At 38.7% G+C, this 19,567-nt stretch overlaps 1 protein-coding gene across 6 annotated transcripts in view; it reads left to right on the top strand.

Annotated features, from left to right (window-relative positions):
• The window catches only part of UTRN (utrophin), a gene marked incomplete at its 5' end in the record, with an annotated part of 401,089 nt that overhangs the window by 270,270 nt on the left and 111,252 nt on the right, over nt 1-19,567 (top strand). The window lies entirely within an intron of this gene.

The raw sequence follows: 19,567 nt of genomic DNA on the forward strand, positions 1-19,567 counted from the left end.
ACTGTTTTGAAGAACTAAAACTTACCTATGCCTTGCACTGTTGTAACTATAACATGCTATTCCCGCTCTCTGGTTTTGCTAGTTCTGTTCCAGTTTTGTACATAATAGGGTATTGATTCCTAAGTATTTTTTGACAATAAAAAACTCTGTTGCATCTACAATATATCTTCATGCATGTAGAATGTAGCGTCTGTCTCACCAACTCTGATCAGTAATCAAGTTAGGATGTATTTGCCATTGGACAAATTCATTCTAGTAAAGCTGGTTCCATCTTATCATCGTATTTGTTCTTCTGTATGGTGTAAATAGGGAAAGAGAACAAATGCAGCTTTATGTAGCTAATTGCATAACAACTGTGTTCCGCTCTGCCAACACAACACTGATGTCTTTTCTGCTGTGGTGTTTAGTGAGGGCAAAAATCGAATTTGGGAAAACACTTAGTAATACTCACTCAGAATACTGTGAGGAATCACAGAAAAAGTAGCCTGACATGAGCAGCACTTTTGAGATTTAAATCCAAAATAGAAGAGCTTAAGGAAATCTGCATATGTTTCTCCTTAATTTCATCTTTTAAAATAAAGTTATTAGCATAAACTCAGGATCTCTGTTTCTTGAGAGTTCATCTCTTCCTGTTCTTATCCACTTAAGCCATCACGCTCTGTTTGTAGGCACATCTGCTGTGAATGTTTCATAATGATCAAATGGTGGATTACTAGTGCCAAAGAGCAATAAAAGGCTGGAACAGATCCACAAATGTTTTGAAGGAGGTCAGGGGGAGGTGATAGATCTCTACAGGTCATTTTCAAAGGGCTTGTTTGTGTCTCATGCTAGATAATAGTATATGTATGGTAATAACAAATAGTACTGCTAGTGCCTCTCATTTGAGGATCTCAAATTGATTTACAAAAATGGTACTTTTTATACATCATTCTGAAGTAGAAAAATTCAGGAACAATGATGCTGGATGGCTAATTTGGGTCACCAGTGAACTGCAGCAGTGTGAAGGAGAGACCACTTCTGGGTTGTTTAGTCCTTGCCCTTATGTTTAAAGAATAGCTGATATTTTGTTATGTGTTGAGGTTAAGATTCTAACATGTGCATTCAGGAGCTTTTAGAGATTATTCTTTCATTTTTCAAAAAGACAATATTCTTGCAGTGTCACTGTGAGTGTTGGATGTAGATGTCCCAGTCCAGTATTTAATACGAGCTGTATTAGTGGTCTGCAACAGCACAAAGTTAAAGCGACCCTGTGCATCGCTTTGGTTTTTGTACACCTACGCAAGCAAGAGCACAGTATTCGATTGTGGATATTGGTTAGATGATGACTGGATGATTATTTTCTAACAGTTATTTTGATAGGGACCAAGAGATTCCCATATATCATGTGATGATACTGCGCCACACCAAACATGAATTATTCGTATGTGGTGTTTCACTTTCTGTTGAAGTGTTGCTCATTAGCCGTTGCCAGAGGAGGGGCGCTGGACCACAGCTGTCCATTGGTTCCATTCTCCATGGCAGCGCTTCACTGCTGTTTCTTAGCAGTTTACTAATAAACTACATCATGCTGAAAAGTTATGTTTTTTCAGGTAGAAAATGAAAAGTGGAGGAAAAAAAGGCAAAACAAAACCCCAAACCCATTGGAGGTCCTTCTTCCGCTTCCTCAACATAGTTAAGTGATTGGTTGGTGTGGTTGGGATGTTGAATAAAGATGCCCTTGGTTGAGGAACACATAAGTTTTATGCCTGTGATTTATTTATGTATTTATTTATTTATTTATTTATTTTCAAAACCATATGCCAAATCTGCCCTTTCAGTGGATTCTTCATAAAATAACTTCATGTGATTCCATGCTGTCAGTCACTCTGTGCCTTGTGGGGTTATCACTGGCTGGTGTCACTTGCTTTGCATTTAAGGTGCTCCTTTTAGAGTATGTATCCTGTGTTAAGTTGAAAGTTTTCAGTGGAGATTTGAGGTGCAACTGTATCAATAAATACTGCAGAGATACGATTTGATTTCTCTCACTCTCAAGGATACTCCCTTTATTCCACCCCTCATCACTTGCTGTCCTGGTGCTTCTTCAAGTGTTTCTTTGCTCACGCTTTTTCAAATGTTAAACCTTCTAAGCATTTCATGTTATTTTGTAAGATTTACTTTTAATCAACTGTTTTTTTTATGATCCCATGTTAGGCTTCTGCAACACCACCTCAGCTGGCCTTGGAGAGGTTCTCCCCAGGCCTCCCTGAGCAAGGGTTGGGTGCCTCTGCTCTCCTCTCTCCTTTAGTTTGACATCCGAGTGTTGCTTTGAAGTTGTCCTCGTGCAAATTGAGCAGTTCAATACCTCGCTTTGTCTCCACTTCTCTGTGATCCCTTTGCTCTTATTTCCCTTGATTACTTGATCTTGTCCTTGCTGGTACTTCAAAATCTAAGTGGGGAAATAGTGACTCAGCTCTGTAAGACGTGCGCCCATGACAGTCTCATCTCCTGCCCTTTATTTTTCTGGGTCCTCAATCCTTCTTGTATTAGCATTGCTTTTTGCCTCTAGTTATTCAATAATCATTCTCCTTATTAACCTACTTTTTTTTCCCCTCAGATACATGAAATAATGACTTGTTTGCTTCAACTTAATGGCACTACTTTTATTGTTCTTTCCCTGTTTTACTATCTCCCCCACTCAGTGCTTGGCTTCAGCAGTGCTAGGTAAATAAGTACAGTATTATGTGACAGTTTGCATTAGCTCACATTGTTTTTGTGCTACTGAGGGTCTGTTTGGACAGGAGGAAATAAATGGTTTGCAATTTGATTTTTAAACTTGTTTTTGTTTTAAATATCAATCATTCTCCTATGCTTTAAAAACAAACATTACCCACAGCAATGTTAGTCACCTTTATCAGGGCTACAGATTTAGCCTATATTTTCCAGATTAACAGAAATCTTTCAGGATGTAGCAAATACTTAAAAATTTTGGATGGATTTTTATGTTGTTCAGCCAAACTTCCATCATCTGTAGTAGCTTATAGTCTCATCACATACTAAATGCTAAGCACAGTCGAGCGGTGAGCACATCCTGTCTGGGTGTTGAGTTGTGCTCTGTGTCTTGCAGGGGGCAGGGCAAGAGGAAGCTTAAGTAAGGGAGCATGAATTTCCTATTTTAATTATTCTCAAAATCTCTTTGTCTTTGAGAATGGGCTGTGGTGGCAGTCCTAAGAATACTGGAAAATTCATAAATGCTTTGGGACGCTGAGAGGAAGTTTAAAAGTTAAAAAGTCATCTGTATGAAGTGTACCTATAGCTGAAGCTATATTCACATTCCTGAAGTGTAGAAAACTCATCTGCGAAGGTACTGACACAGGGAATGGCTTATAGGGAAAAGAAAGTGCAGGCAGCTGCCTTTTCAGAGTTTATTGCCAGTATTTTGTCCGTAATTCCAGTTTCTCACTGTTGCTTGTCCTTGCCAGCTCAGGTTTTCCCTTTTGTTCTGTTCTTGCCCAGTCTTCTTTATAAGTATTCATTTAGGATTTTAAAGTGTGTGCTGCAAATTTTGATCAGCTACATAAACCATGCACCACCATCACTCCCTGCCCCCCCCCCCCCCCCCCCCCCCAGCAACAAAATACCACCGCACCCCCAAAAGCCCACCCTTATGTGGATATCTTATTCTGCTGAAAAAGAAAAGCTACAAAAAGTACCCTGAAAAATCAGTGGGCTGGTTTTGTGCATGTGGAAATACCTAGAGTTACACCTGTGTGCAAGAGGAGGCAATGCAGATGCTGACACCTTGTTCTCTGGAGATGCGCTGAGAGCTTTGTATCTCGCTTTTCCGCTGGAAGAGTTCCTGACTGTAGCTTTTTGAAAGTGTGCTTTTGCTAAAATACAAAGACTGCCTAAATGATATAAATCACTGTGGTTTAGCTTTCAGAGAGAGAACAGGACATTTCAAATTAAGCAGAAATGGGTACCCTCTTGCATAAATCCTGTTGGCATCTGTCTGCATAAATGAACAAATGTCTAGCTAATACTAAATAATGCATGCGTCTTGATGCAGAGATGCTTAACTTAGCTTCGTTTCAGCTCAGAATGAATTGGCCAAGGAACTGTGAATGTTTGATTGGTAATTTTATGTCTATGGATGGGTCATTAATATTTCAGATACTCTTCAAACTTTTTGGGGTTGCTGTCTATGTATTTTATGTTTCAGATTTGGTTTGTTAAAGTAATCAAATGCTGAAAGTTGCAATTATTTCTTTCTGTTTTACTTAGCTATTGCCACTTTATCAAAAGTGTTAGCATGGCCAGCTGGAAACTTTTTCTACTTGTTGTTATCCCTTCAGGGTGCCTGTATTTCCATTGTTCTCTTTACCAGCAGGAAAAGTCTGTGAGGAAAAAACATTTTTTCAAGCCTTAACTTCTTTGTGCTCTTTCAGTCTACCTGCCTGACTTTGGGCAATGGGCTTATTCTTAAATTAATTCCTACTTAATTATTCTAGATTTTTTTCTTGGATATTTTCTATATTAAAATGTGCTTCCATGTTAGGAATTATTAACTATAAGAATCAAAAGATGAGTATTATGATATCAGTGCTGCCCTAGTCAATGCTTTTAATTATAGTCTAGAAAGGGCTTTATTAATTTGTTACGCATCTCATCACATAAGACATGAAGCATGCAGAAAATCTGTGCTGCATAGAGGTGGTCAGCTATGTTGCTAAAATATTAATTTTTGACTAAGATGTGAGCTGTGAGGGGGTGAGAAAGGAGAATTAAACAGTCTGTGGTTGGAAGAGGAGGATCAATAGAGCCTTTTGCTTAGAGGAAGAGCTGCAACCTGGTCCGATGGACAAGAGCGTGATTGAAGCAGGAGCTTGAGCGTTCTATACCATGCTGCTGTGAAGTGGCTCTTCAAAGTAAGGATGTGTTTTCAAAAACTATATGCTCTATCAAGAGGAGAAATAGCCTCTCCCCTACTCAGTCGACATTACTGAACAGCTTGAGAGCTGCTTAAGTAAACTTGTAATGGTTGGGAGTTTTTTAAGGACCCTTGAAGTTTTAAGTGCTCTGCTATTTGAGAATTCTGAACGTTGATTATTGGTGAAAAAGAGAGATTGGACTGTACAAAAAAATTGTACTGTACAAGGACAGCACAATTCATTAAGCTTTAACAGACTCTTTTCTTTGAGGTGTGTTTAGGAGGAAGAGGTGGAAATTGTGGGTGGGAATATTTTGTTACAGGAAAGGAAGAGTGTAGTTAATGCCTGAAGTTAAATGAGAGTTCTCAAGTGGACCCTTCTGACTTAAAGCCATTGCTTGCTAAGGGTTTACTCGAACTGATTTGTGTGTTACATGAATGATTCAGGTGTGTATCACTCCTGGGCTAGTTCTCCAAAAGAATGATGTGTAAACAAAAGCATGGCATCAAGAATGAAGTGTTAAAGTAGGATGTCAGTGCAGTGTATTTTTAACTTTGACAAAAAAATGTTGCTGCTGGCTGTATTTCAGCTTGTTCCCAGAAGTGCAGTTGTCTTGTGATAAGTCAGGAAAGTTGCAACAGATCAGTACTTAAAATAATAAATAACCTGGATAATGAAAGAACAAAATATTCTATCATTAATGCAGAGTAAAACAGGTTGTCTTACCGTGGGGGAAAAAAAATTGATAAGCACTTTTTCAGTACAATAAATAAAATATTTCTGTGGGGTTGCCTTTTTAATACTACCATTTTGATACGGGTATTTATCAGTATATACATCTCATGTTGCTCTTTTCTGAGGCTCCAGCATCTCGTTTGCTTTAATCAAAGACTCCTGTATAAACTTTTAAGACTTCACTGGGTCTTCTTCAAACCACTGAATAAAGCCTGTTTTTCTTGAAGGTTTATAGTTATCCTCAAATATCTAAGAGGATGTTCTGACACTGCTGTGGAGGGAAATGTGTGTGACAGAAATCAGGCTTATGCTGCAGAACCAGCACAGTGATCAGCATTTCTCTCTGTCCATTAAAAGGCTGTGATGAGTCCAGTGCCTCTTTCTCTGATATCTTCTTGTCTCACATCCCAAAAGACCACTCTACTTCCACCATTATTAGTAGTAGCCCATCTACTACTAATGAAATCTCAGAACACCTTGCTACAGGAGGAGGTACCAGACCATCTGTTTCCACTTCTGTGTCTTGAGCTAGAAGACCATGACTGGTTGGCCTGACCTTCAAGGGTGAGCCATGTGCATAGCCAGTGAAGGTGATGGAGCACAAGCATATCGGTGACCCTTTTTTAATCTCTACCCATAAGTCAGCTGCTGTATTCCCTTAAGTACCTCTGTTGTTCATCTTTCTGCATTCTTCTGACTCCACTATATTGTTATGGAATTGTAGCGACTGGTATTGCGTGCGATACTTAGGATGAAGTTGCATCAATGTTTTATACTGTAGTAAAACAATGACTTTTTGTCTTGTCCTTTCTGATGATTCTCAACATTTTATTGGCTTTTTTTTGGTTGCAGCTGCATATTGAGCAAATTATTTCAGAGAGCTGTCAATGAAACTCCCAAGACATTTTTTCCTAAGCTGTAACTGCCCAGAAAAGTGTTCAGGGATTTCAGTCTAGTGTATGCTTTTTTAAGATCAGATGGTGTTTCAATTGCATTAAAAAATGCTGGGTATTACCTGAAACCTAAGGACAGTCCATCAACAGATGAGCTTCCGTGCTGGATCACAGAAATGGACTGGTACAAGGAAATGAGACAGGGCATTTCTCTGAATGCAAATATTTTTTTGCTGAGGTCTGTTTTTCCAAAGGCAGAGCGCCAGGAAAAAACCCACCAGCACAGCAGCAGTGAATCTATTTTTCCAAGTGCAGAGAACCGCTAGAGAGCCACAGTGATACAGTGGCCATTGCCATACTTTTTTCAGGAGCTTTCACAGCCTGTATCAGGTAGAGCTGAAAACTGTTTGTCCTGCTCATACCTTTCTCATTCTGAAGCCAGTTTGAGATGCTTTCTGTGTAATCACAGAATCTTCTCAGGTCTCCTTGATTTCTCTGTGATGTGTTTTGATAAATTGGACCAATAAGAAGACACATACTGTATTTAGCAAAGCTGTTCACTTGTCATTTAAGGTGTGGAATGGAGCTTGCAGGGATTACTCCAAATCTTTTAAGAGCCTCTCTACATAACTGACACTTTTCCGTAGGAATTTTGTGCAAGTGCTAGAGAGTTTTATCCTCTTTCATCGTGTGTTCTCGAAGGGCAGAGCCCCCTCTGTATCATTGTTTTGGAGAAAACCTAACAGGAGCATTAGTTTATGATGCACTCCATATTCTTAAATATACAGTAAGAGAGAGAGTGCTGTCACTTTAAAATCCTTCTGAAACTTTGTCTGCATTTGCAGGCATGGACTGGTGAAGAATCTGTTCTATTTTCTGTTAAGGATATCTTCATCTAGATCCTACTTCTTGTTGCTGCAGGCAGACTCTTTAGGGGAGAAGAATATTTATTCCAGTTAACTCCTGAACTATTGGATCCTCAATCCCTTGTTATTACAGCCAGTAATCCACCCTAGGAACATCAGCAATAAATTGGAAAAATTGTGTTGCCATGGTAGCCGCCCACTCCTGTTTTCATGCAGATTCTTGAGATTAAAGGCTAGGCTTCGAAATATATGTACAAATAGAGCAGGATCCCATTTCCCTCCCCTTTCTCATGTTTTTGTTAGTTTTCCCATTTTTGTTTTGTTGCTTTTTTGGAATGCAGAAGAAATGAAAGGGTAGGTATTAGTTTAATGGGCAATGTAACCTTGCAGGGGGTGTTTTTGCGGTTTGTTTGGGTTTTTTTGTTTGTTTGTTTACAAGAACTCTTAACCTCAGCTATTAGGTATTCCTAGAAAGTTACATACATCTGTGTCTTCTGACCTGGGTTTCAGTGAATTTCTCTCATCCAAGGTGGTTAGTCTGAGGGGCTGGGAAACTGCTAGGAATGTTACTAGAAGCAGCTTTCTTTTCTGAAGTTCTGGTTTTTCAACTTTAGCAGCCAAATCGTGCCTAGATCTAAAATGGTCCTTAAAGATTTGGAGGTTTCTTTTTAGTAAAACTGCTTGAGGTTATGTTTGTGCTAACACGTTTCCTGCAAAGTAAGGTCAATGTTGTGGTTCAGAAAGGTGTCATACTGGGTTTAGGACTCCTATTCCTACACTTTTCAGCTGCAAGAGGCCCGTATGTACTACTTACAGATTTATGCAGACTAGTTGTTATGGGGAAAAGAAGCTTGGGTTTTTCTTTTAATCAGATTTGGAACCTGAATCCTCATCTTGTGAGGCCAGTAACATAACTCCTTTTCTAGCATCGCTTAAATTATCATCAGTGGTTTTCCGCATCAGAAGACTCAGGTTACTCTGAGCATCGATAACAAGGTACAAGTACGATTCCTCTCTACAGTGCAGTGCTTGATAGGCCTGCAATGTGTGCAGTCGTTCCTCATAGTTACTGAGATCACTTTGTTTTAATCAACAGTTTACTGAATTCTGTTGAGCATGGTGTTATTTAGATAGAAAGTATTTGCTTGTTTGAAGTTACTTGCTTGTGGGATTTGGGTTTTTTTTTTTTTTTTGTTTGCGTTTTGAGGTGGGTTTTTTAGGCATCTCTTTCTAGAAGGAGTGCAATGTTATCCTCACAATCACCCATTTATTACTAACAAGCTATTTTACGTGCTCGGTTGCTCATGTTATAGTTTACTCCCCCGTAATGCGTGAGGACATTTTAAAAGCATCCTGTACAAAACCAAAGATTTTTCGAAGGTCCTTTCTATCTTATTGTTTAATGATGATGTAACATTATGTCAGGGCTAGTAGTGAAGCGACTGTTTTCTGAAGTGATTGCAAGCACTGTATATGAACTGGCTGTGAAGCTTTGTAGCCCGCTCTGCCAAACAGAGAATACACGGGCAGTAACTTCTGTGACATGAGCAGCCTCTTCTGGTTCTGCAGTGAATGAAGATCAGCCTTAACTCTAGGTTTTCATTGTCAGAGACGCCGTACTATTACTGACACGCGATTGTGCTAATGGTAGATGGCTGTGGTTTGGGTGTCCCTATACCCTGTTTCTCTGCAGGACAGATTTCAGGGGCATATAGGAAGCTGCATAGTTCAGCTGAGCTTCTAGCCACTGTGGGCTATTACTTAAATTAACAGGCAGAGCCTGTAGTGGGAGACAACATTTTAAAGGTGTTCTCAAAGAAGTTAATAGCTGCTGATGCTAGTAATTTATTTATTTTACAGTATGATTTTCATCTTTTAGACCTTTCTTGTTAAATGAATGTGTAAATGGAGAGAAAAAATACTTATGCCAATGTTTGATGGTATAACACAATAAATCAGTGATATTTCCCAGTTAGTTTCATAACATTGTCGTTGGCAATTTTGTTTTTGTGAACAAGTATTTATAAGCTTTCGAGAGAGTAGTGAACTAAAGCCGTAAATCATTAAGTAAATGTTCTGATACATTTATTTTCACTTTTGTTCGAAGTTGGAGTGAGTTTTATATATTCTTTCTATATTACTAAGTATTTTTTCGTTGAAAAGTCCTAATACAGGTAATACAATAGATTAAAAAAAAACCAAAAAAAAACCCCAAACAACAACAAAAAAACCCCAAACCACAGAAGACTTCCTCTGCCTTGAAGCAGCTGGTTTGCAACTTAGATGCTTGAAGAATTTCTAAAATTTAAAGTAAAATCTCTTGATTAATGAAAGGACTGTGCTTATGATTTTATAAATAGTCATTAAAAAATGCATACTGTTATAAATGTGTGATTCACTTGGGCGTAAATTAAAATTTTCAGTACCAACAGAGACTTCAGTGATTGAATCAGATCATTACTTTTAATGGTATATTTTTCATTAAGTCAGTGAAACAGGTCAGCAAGAATTTAGGATTAGCAGTAATAGAAGAGAGAATAGTAAATGAGATAGTTTTAAAGAAATTACTGGAACAAATACATCTTTTTTCAGTTAAATATTACTTCAGGTCGTCTTCTAAAAATTTTCTTTTCCCCCATCCCCTTGCTGTAGGTTTTATACAGTCTATATTCATTCAGCTTGGAATCAAGCTGATATGAAGTCGTCTTTTTTTTGCCTTTTTTTTAAAAGTAATAGCAATTTGTACATTTTCTCTTTTTTGCAGTTCCCTCTCCTTTTTGAGTGATGAACCTGCCTCAGAGGAGATAGGCTAGAAGTTTGTGTAAGCATTCACTACCTTAAAGGGATCAGATTCAAGCCAGGGAAGAAACCCTCCAACTGAACAAAATGCTAAAAATATAACCTTTTGATGCTCTGAAAGAGAAGAAGGAAGACTGATGTGGAAATATTTTTATCATCAAATAAATGCAAGGGAGGAGGAGGGTGTCATTTTTAGATAATTATCAATGGTGTCTGACAGTTGTGCCCTGTGCATTCTCTGCGCATGATTTTCCATCTAGAAGCAATGCTTCACGCTGACACCAGCGCTGTGGTTAGTGTATGCCATCACGCTGGGTATGGATGCTTTCAGGAGCCTCAGCGCCTGATACAGAAACAAGTCCGCAGGCTCTGACTAAAAAGTAGTCTCTGATTAACTCCCCCCCGCCCCCCGCTGCTGTAGTGACTCGGAACCCTCTAACCTGGGAGTAAAAATTATTACTGAACAGTTGTAACCTAAATATTATATCTGAGAAGTAGTATTTTCTAAGTTTATTAGACTTTTTCTAGGGCTAGGTGCTTAGTAATCCTGGAAGCTTTTTGGTATGAATAAAAAAAAATGAATGAGAACTTGGGATGATATGTATGTCTTTTAATTGTGAGGATTTAGAAAGTTTCTAGGCTTGAGTCATTAAAGCAGGCAGTGCTTAGCTTTCTTATACAGAGCACTATTGAGCTGTTGATTCATTTTCAACGGTGCTTTTAGCATATGTAGAAATCTACATATTTTTCTAATTAAATACACAGAGAAGGGAGAAGTATATTCATCATAAGGATTGAAGAGTTCTGTTTCAATGTTTTAAAATTTAAGTCTGTTATGCTTTTGACAGAGAATTTAGCTCCAAACTGCTAATGAGTTGAGACAAAAAATGTAGCTGACAGAAGCACTGTTTGGTCACTTGTCAAGAGTGCCTGGAGCTCATCTACTCCTGTGAAGTTGACAGAAAATACTATTTTAATTTTGTTTTTTTCTTTGACATTGTAAAGCCTGGTGACGCTCTTTTGGGCTGTTGGAAGAAAAAGCAAGCTGAAGGAGGCTACTCTGAGTGCTACGTAGGTAGCTAGAGGGGAAATTGCAAAAGCATGTGGGATTTGTTTGTTTGTTTTTCCAAAGTCTTAACTCAGTGGCACAAACTGGAATGTGTTGAAACTGTGCCCTTGTTGTTTGTAAATATAAGTCTGTATTTATAAATCATAACAAAGTCTGGAATTAATAAGAAGTGAGGGAAGAGGGCAAAAAACAGAAGCTAAGAATAGTTGCACAGAGTGATAAAATCCCCTATATGGACCTCTGCTCTCGGAATAACAAATATAATATCCTTGCTAAGTGAGCTTACACTGGTGTTTGGGTCGGTCTAGTTGAACAATGTGCCTTTTCTTCTACTGGAATTCTAGATGGGAAAATAAATAATCAATTTCTTTGTATATTTTGGCATGTTTTCCCATAGTTGAATTCTTAGTGTCTCTCAGAGGCTTAACAGCTCTCTGTTAGTTAGCACCGCTTAACTTGCACTTAAACTTCATGTGTAGCTTATCCCCTAGGCAAATATCTGAGTACTTTTCTTCACCTTTGGCCAACAGGCATCATGCCCTTGCCCTCCTCTGTGTGTGAGGGACTTGCCTACATCCTCAAACAGCTTTGGTTCTTGGCACTGCTCTTGTGGATTGAGTTGTAAGGTGTAAATGTGAGGCCTTGGGAGGCTTCTAGAAGTTGTACAGAGTCGTACACAGCCTTATACAGTAGTTTCATGTAAAGCATGATCAGCATCTGCACGTTCTGGTCTGCTTCTGCGGCTGTTCCCAGAGCTGCAGAGAGGCCGTGGCACCGGCTGTGTACGTGCACACCAACCCACGCAGCAGGCTTCTTTCCCAGGGAAGAAGTAGCAGGCGTAGGAAGCACTGAAAATCTGACAGACTTCCAGTGCCAAGGCAAATCTGTAAAGCTCCATACTGCCGATGTTTTAAAAAGTTGGGAGGTCCTGAGTGCAGACTGAAGAGGGAACCTCATCTTACTGGCAGAATTATTTTCCCTCACTGAGGAGTGTTTAAAAAGTCTGTCTTTATTAGTTCTCCAGTCACTGTGAGTTCCTGATAATCAAACCATTTCCGTTTTTCCTTTCATACATAACAGATAGGTCACATCTATCCAGCAGCGCAGCACAGATACCTATGCCAGTAACAAATGAGTTTTTCAGCAAGAGAAATGAGCCTATGTAGAGATCTAGCTGACAGCAGTTGTAGTGCTCTTGCAGCATACACAAACTTGGCCACTTTCACGCCGCATTACTTTGTTCTGTTTAGTTCATTTTTTGGATATGAGGAGGAGGATGACTCCTGTACAGAATTTGAAATTCAGTGTTCCCATGCCTGAGTTAGGTACGGTCCCAGTTGTGGAAAGCTGGGAGTGAGGCACTTGAAGGTACTTGAGCCCAGGTTCGGACAAGTACTGGGATTTTTTTCCTTCCCTAACTCAGAAACTTCCTTTATGGCATTGGTTCTTCATCATTCCTCATTTTAGTGCCATGTTCATAGCCATAGCATAACATTTTTGTTATATTTCCTGAACTTGGAAAGGACTGTTTTAGAATAAGCACATATTTAATGCTTACGAGGTAGACAGTAAATAGATAATTTTCATCCATTCTGTCTTATGGATGTGTTGTTTGGCTTGCTCTCTGAATAATGAGGAAGGAAAGGAAATACAGAACAAATCTTTCTGTACATTGCATTTGACTGACGTTAGTTATTCAAAGTATGAAGGACGTTGAGGGAGGAAGAGTACACAAGCTTATGATCAGGCTGCCGTTGTCACTGCAGCAAAGCTGTCGTAACACCTTGACCTTCTGATTAACTCAGTTTGCATCCTTAATATTATGTGTACTTTAAATAAAACTATTACTTTGGTAGTGACAAGATGATCAGTGCTGGACATACACAAATATAAGCTAGCTAAAAAGATGCTTGTAGAGTTGTGCGTAACTAACTTATATCCAGCCTTCCATGTCAAAGGGCTACACTGGGAAACTGAGCTAAAAGATGAACTACTATTTGCAATAATAAATGTTCAAGCCCAATCCACACTTCTTAACGAAATATCCTAAGCTCTGCTACAGCTTTTCTTCTGCGAGCATGGTAGAGGTGCCCAGTGATGTGTTATGGTGGTACGAGCTTTTCTTTGAGAAAGAAGCCCAATGAAAGATTCCTTGAAAACTATCTCGAATATTCAACGCTTAGTTTTGTGTTGGCATTCTGCAAAGATCAATTCATTCTGCAGTGATGCTTGATGTCTGTGCACAGGTAGTATGGGAACTGACCACGTAGCAGCTTCTTTAACACCAGCGATGTGCACGGAATCAGCATTTTTCTCTGTCATGCTGTATTTGTGGTGCTCGCAGCTGGCTCAGAGCTCGGATGCAGTGGACAGAGCCGATAGAGAGGTGATGTGCACGGGCAGAGAGAAACACGCCGAGGAGTCTGAAGATACAAGGCAATCGTGCTTGGTTGAAATTACTCATTTTCAATAGGTCAGCCTCATTTGGGATGATTTTTGATGATCTTGTGTTCTTCTGTATGAGTGTGCAGATAACGCCTTCTGACCTTTCTGGCTGCTAAGAGATTCTTAGTGTGGTGAGCATGGTTGCTTAGCTGCAGTTGCTCAAACCCTTTTTTCACCCATGTCTGCCTACTTAGGCTTTTCATGGTGGTGGTGCAGCAGCACTGGAAGAGGAGGAAGTTGTTGTTTATCTTAACACTGATCTAAAGTTGTGGAGTAAAGGTACATGAAGGAAGGGCTGGTAGTAAACACATCACAGTATATAAAACAAACAAACAAACCCCAGTGGTATGTAAAAACAAAAATACTTTTCTTGCTGGAGAGAAAATGAAAGAGCAAAGGCAGGGCAGATGTGAATCACATTGCTTAATGCTGTCCTGGAAAACGTTTGGGTCCTAAAATGATGTGTGTGGTCTAAGTCTCTCTCTCTCTCTCTCTCTCTCTCTCTCTCTCTCAAACCACACTTTGATTATACTTGTACATGAATGTGAAGAGATTTCTAAGAAAGCAATGATTTCTTTCCTGAGTTAGAAGTACTGAAGCTAGAGCACCCCAGTACTAAATACAATATAAATGAACTAAATAAGTGAAATTCCTTTACTGTTTTTAAAATCCGTATTTATGTTGTACGCTTTTCATTAAGGGTTTCTGGGGTAAGGGACAAGTGCATAGGTGTCTTGCTGCACTGCTTGTTTGCACGTTTTCACTTTTTTTTAATGGCTTTAAGTTGATATTTACATTTCTGGGAAATATTGTTGTAGATATGTCAGAATATCCTTTGTTACTCCTAATGGCATCCAGTCACTAAAACCAACTCTAGTTTTTGGGTTTAAGACATTCCCTGTGTTGGTCCTCAGTGTTATTGTTCATACCTTCAGCATTTTACTTATTGCTTCTATTTCTCTCCATACCTTTACTAGGTAACTTTGCCATGGCATACAGCTTGTTTCTAAGTATTGATGACTAAAAACAACAATTTGATTGTATGCAATTTTGCTTCTTAATGAGAAATTGTTTATGGTTTCCAATTCTTGGTTTCTGAAGAAGAAGAAATCCTGTTTAGTAGACGCTGGGTTTACTACACGTGAAATATTCCAATACTTTGCCTGAAGAGCTTAAAAAAAGAAAAAAAAAAAAAAAAGCTTTTTCATACTGGAGAAACAAAAGAAACAAAGCAGAGAAAGGAAATGAAGTGAGTGAACACAAGTAATAAGTCTTGTGATCGGTCTGATGTGTCTGCCTTCTGTGGGAAAGTATTTGTGGAGCTGAGTTAACTGTAATGTGCCTTGCTTCATGGAAGTATGCTGTTAAGTACTAGCCTCTTTCACTAATTGCCCGCAAATTAGTGCCCGTTATATGAAATTACTTCTTTCTCATAAATGGAAAACCACTTTTTAGTCCTCCAAAAAAATGGTTAATGACAACATTTGCAATAAGGTTCAGTAGTTTGTGGGGTTTTTTTTCCAAATTAACATTCTTATAGAATTATTTTTAATCAAGGAATATGGTTTATGCAAACAGCTATTATAAGAACTTTTGATGGGGAAAAATAGGCAAAGATTTCTCTTTAGTGTCTGTGGATATTTTGAAGAACTTTGCCTGGATTATTTGAATTTGAGGGTTTTTTTCTACTGAAAAAAAACAGATTAAGTTAAAATCAGATAACAAACTCAGTTGGATAGTAGGAGGGCACAACTCTGTAATTGGATGATTTAGCACAATTTGCAAAACACTGACAATTTTCAAGCACGTTTACCCACTGTTTTTTATTAATATATGTATACTGAATGCCTGGCTATGTTTTAATCGTAGTTTCTTATTGGTAGGGTTGACTGAAAGCAGCCATATTTTTTTGCTTATCTGCTTATTTTAATTTACAGGTCCAGCTGGGTTTTCTGTTGGTTTTGAGACATTGTTAGATCACCTATTTGAAAACTCAAGGACCTAGTAAAGTGATACAGACTATTGCATGTTGTGACAAGTTTGGATGTTCCCTGTTTGACAAGGGGCTAAAACTCCCAGCTGAAGTTCTGTTTGTTATTTCGTTTTGGTGTGATTCATGATGAGGGAGAGTCCTCTGCTACTTAACACACGCACACCCCCCCCCCCACATGCACCCCCAACCCACCAAAAAAAACCAAATCAAAACAAAAAAAAACCCAAAACCAAACCCCCCACAACTATGTTGTGATACGTGCTGCATTGCTGCTGTGCCATGGAATATGTGACATATTACAGCTGGGGCTTGCTTTTTTCTTTGCCTTTTTTCCCTTTTGTTTTTGTTTTGTTTTTTTTAATGCCATTGCCTTGTACGGACAAGGCACAGGTGTCAAGTTCTGCTTTTTCATGTTGCTCTAACTTCTGATTGCAACTAGGACCAGCTGAAGGAGGTGACTAACCAGAAACATTCTTGTTGCTCTTAAGGTATTCCTTCCTTGCGTCTCTCCCAAATACGCCTGGAGAATTGTCTGGAGTAGAATATCTCCGATCTCAAACACTGCTTATTTTTCACAGTGGTGGTTTTACAGGAATTTTTCCCTACTGAGCACATGTTGGAAATACTAGCATGTGATCCAGAGACAGGAAATTTTGGAAAAGTGACCAAAACCAGAGATCCAGTATAATCTGTCATATCAGAGTAACCAACTATGTGGTATAAGCTTTACAAAGACTCTGTCAGTTTGGATAGTTTTGAATATGGAAAACTATAGTGGAAAACAGGAGAGCAAAAGCGACAAGGCAGGGGGTGGAGAGGTACGCCTTGGTGATGTAAAATAACCAAGAGAGAAATGGTTAGGGAGAGGGGAGCATGTAACACAAACCATGAGATAGATCATGGTGTGAGCATAATAAGGAATTGTAGTTTGACGAGGGAAAACTTTCTGGGTTGACCTCTGGTAATTTTAAGTCAGTTTTTTTCCCTACTTTGAGCATCATCTGGTTGACATGACTTTTGCAGCTGGTCCTGGTGACACAGGACCTTTGTTCTGAGCCAGTGTAGCTGCTCTTCTGCCGCCTGTCCCCAGCTCTGTGGTGTTCTGCTGCATAGGGAGAATCCATCAGTAGAGGACAGATTGTTGACTGTTTAGTAATTATTCAGTCGTCTGTCTAGACCATTTGCTTCCAAAGAGAAACCAAAGTGACTGTTTCTAAGAAAGAGGAGTAATTAGCTTTGACAGGATTTCTGCTTCTGAAAGGATTTCTGATAGCAGTCCTCTGTCATGTGTGCATACATGCATACATACACAACCGAACCCAAAACCCAGAACAGAAACACTAGAGGTAGTCTCAGATTGCAACTGGTCTCTAGCATTGTGCTGCTGTAGCATTCAGCTGGGCTCTGGTGCCTGTGCTTCCTCCTGCAGAGGGAAATGTTCCTCGCCTTACGCAACTGTCAGACAGGAGATGGAGATGCTCCTCTGAGACTTTTTGCAGTGATCTCACTTTTCTGATTATTTATAATTTATAGGTGATGTCATGTAATACAACCCTTTTTTTTTTTTTTTTTTTATAATGATAGCAATTCATCAGTGAGGACCATGAGGTACACTTGCACTAGGGAGGCTGATGTTACAGGAAACCTTTCTTGTATGTGAGATATGGGCATGCTCACAAAGTATAGTGCTCCATACCATAAAGTTACCCCTGAGTGTCTGGAGTTTGAACTGCAATTCTCAAGACCTCTGCAGTAATATGGTAGGTACCATTTAATAGTAAAGTAGCTTATGAGACCAAACGTATTAGACTTGTCCCTTTGATGTTTATTTGAACAACTGCAGAGGAAATTTTAATCACCCAAAATGAGCAAAAGGTGACCTGAGTTTAACTACTCTTAACAACAACAATGCAGCATCCAGCTTGTGAATGATATTATCTCAGTTTGAAGGAAGAATCTTATGGCAGTTCATCAATGCTCAGTAATAATACAGGCTAAACAAACACAAGCCTCTCTGTTGCTGGCAAGCAAAGAAAGAGGAATTTCTCTCTGTTATGTTGAAGAGGTAGATGGTTACCATTGCATGGTGCAGGGAAATAGTGCAAGACACTGTAGATATATGTGGTTACTAGTGCTAATAGAATATTTGAGTGCTCTTGCTAAATTAAGTAATAAGCCATTTAATATGCAGCAGATATTTTGTGTGTATTGTGTCAGGCTGGAGGCATTGCGTGTTTAGGATGCATAAAAAAAAAAAAATACTCTTTTTTTCTTCTTTATCCCTCCCCCACTTTTCCATGTAAGTATTTTGTGATATAAAAAGCAGAAGTTACACCAGTTGCTACCCATAAAGAAGAGACACAGATTTGACACTCTGACAGTGTTTCCACCATAACCTCATTTGTTGGGGTTTACATAACTGAGTAGTAAAACTTGTCTAAAGCTACACTGTTATATGCTATGCACTGCACAGTTTCATGGCTTGAAGCTAATTAGAGTTAGCATTGAGGACAAAAATTTCCCTTGCTTTTTCAAAGGAGGTAAAACTTTGATGAAGACTGTGGAAGAAATGTAACTTCTGTAGATAGCTCTACAAAACAGTTTCATCTGAAATGAAAGGATCCTTATTTTGATGATATATTGCCTTGTCTTGAAGGTTGATTTTTAGAGAGTATAATCTGTTTAAATGCCTTTGAAATAGACTCACTGCAATGCTTTATTTGGCATTGTACAGTGATGTTTTCCTATGGGTTTTTTTGGGGTATTTCTGGCAGACAATTTAAAATGGCATTGCATCTTTGCTGATTTCTTAGTGTCAGTCCCCTTTGTCTGGACACCAGTTCTTGTACGTGTTAGAATAAAGGTTCTGATTTGTCCCTAAGTTTCAGATAAGCTGTTGTCTTATTTCTGACAGGAGCTAGTAGCAGAGATTGGGGGGATAGGCAAAAGAAAGTGAAGCAAGTAAAGAGGGTTACTTCTCTTCCCACCTTCTGTCGATCAGAGATATACATGAATACCCATGATACTTCTGTTGCATTGTAGAATCCTCAGACTGTGTCTTCAAGAATTTGAAGCTAGGTTCTTCATGAAAATCCATGATGTGTTTCTCTGAGAGGTGCATGGACAGTGGAGTTTATTCTAATTCCATATACATAGAGAATGGAGAATTGTCTTAAAAATTACTGACAATTCATTTTCATGCTAATTCCACAGATACCATCAAATCACTCTTGTTTTCTTTTATATAGGAAGATGCCTTCAGTTTGTACATGCTGCCAATATTCCACATTAAACAAATCCTTTGTGTCAATAGGAATGATGGATGCTTTTCACATTTCATGTAAATGGCAGAAGGTCTCTCGTTATTTCTTTGGGCATATATATCTAAAGCATCATGGTTGGTGAACCTTTTTTTTTTTTTCTTTAAAACAACATTTTAATTAAAAAAAAATACTCAGTGCAGTTCACAGATAGTAAAAGGTTGCTACTCTTGTATTTTTATAATACAAAAAAAATGTGGTAGCAATGGAAGCCAACAAATTTTCCTAAAAAGAAGAGGCTGCTTTGAAGGTGGAGGAGCGAGGAGACTATTGGGGTTTCCTGCGTATACTGTTTCCATTTGCTTGGTTTTATTTTATGTTTTGGGGTTTTTTTTAAGTGTAGTCCAGAGTTTCTAGATCACATGGTAATGTTAAAAGTCTAATAGTTATTAGAAGGTTGAGCTTTTTAAAGCCTTTTATCTCACGTCAGATTTTTAAATCACTTTTGCCATCTAGTCACTTGTAAAGGAGAAGCCCTTGTTAAAGTAGACACCATGTCATGCTCAAGCGATTGAGACCGGAGAGGTGGTATGAATTGAT

The sequence above is a fragment of the Platalea leucorodia genome, assembly GCF_965183815.1.
Source record: "Platalea leucorodia genome assembly, chromosome: 3".
Taxonomy (NCBI): Eukaryota; Metazoa; Chordata; class Aves; order Pelecaniformes; family Threskiornithidae; genus Platalea; species Platalea leucorodia.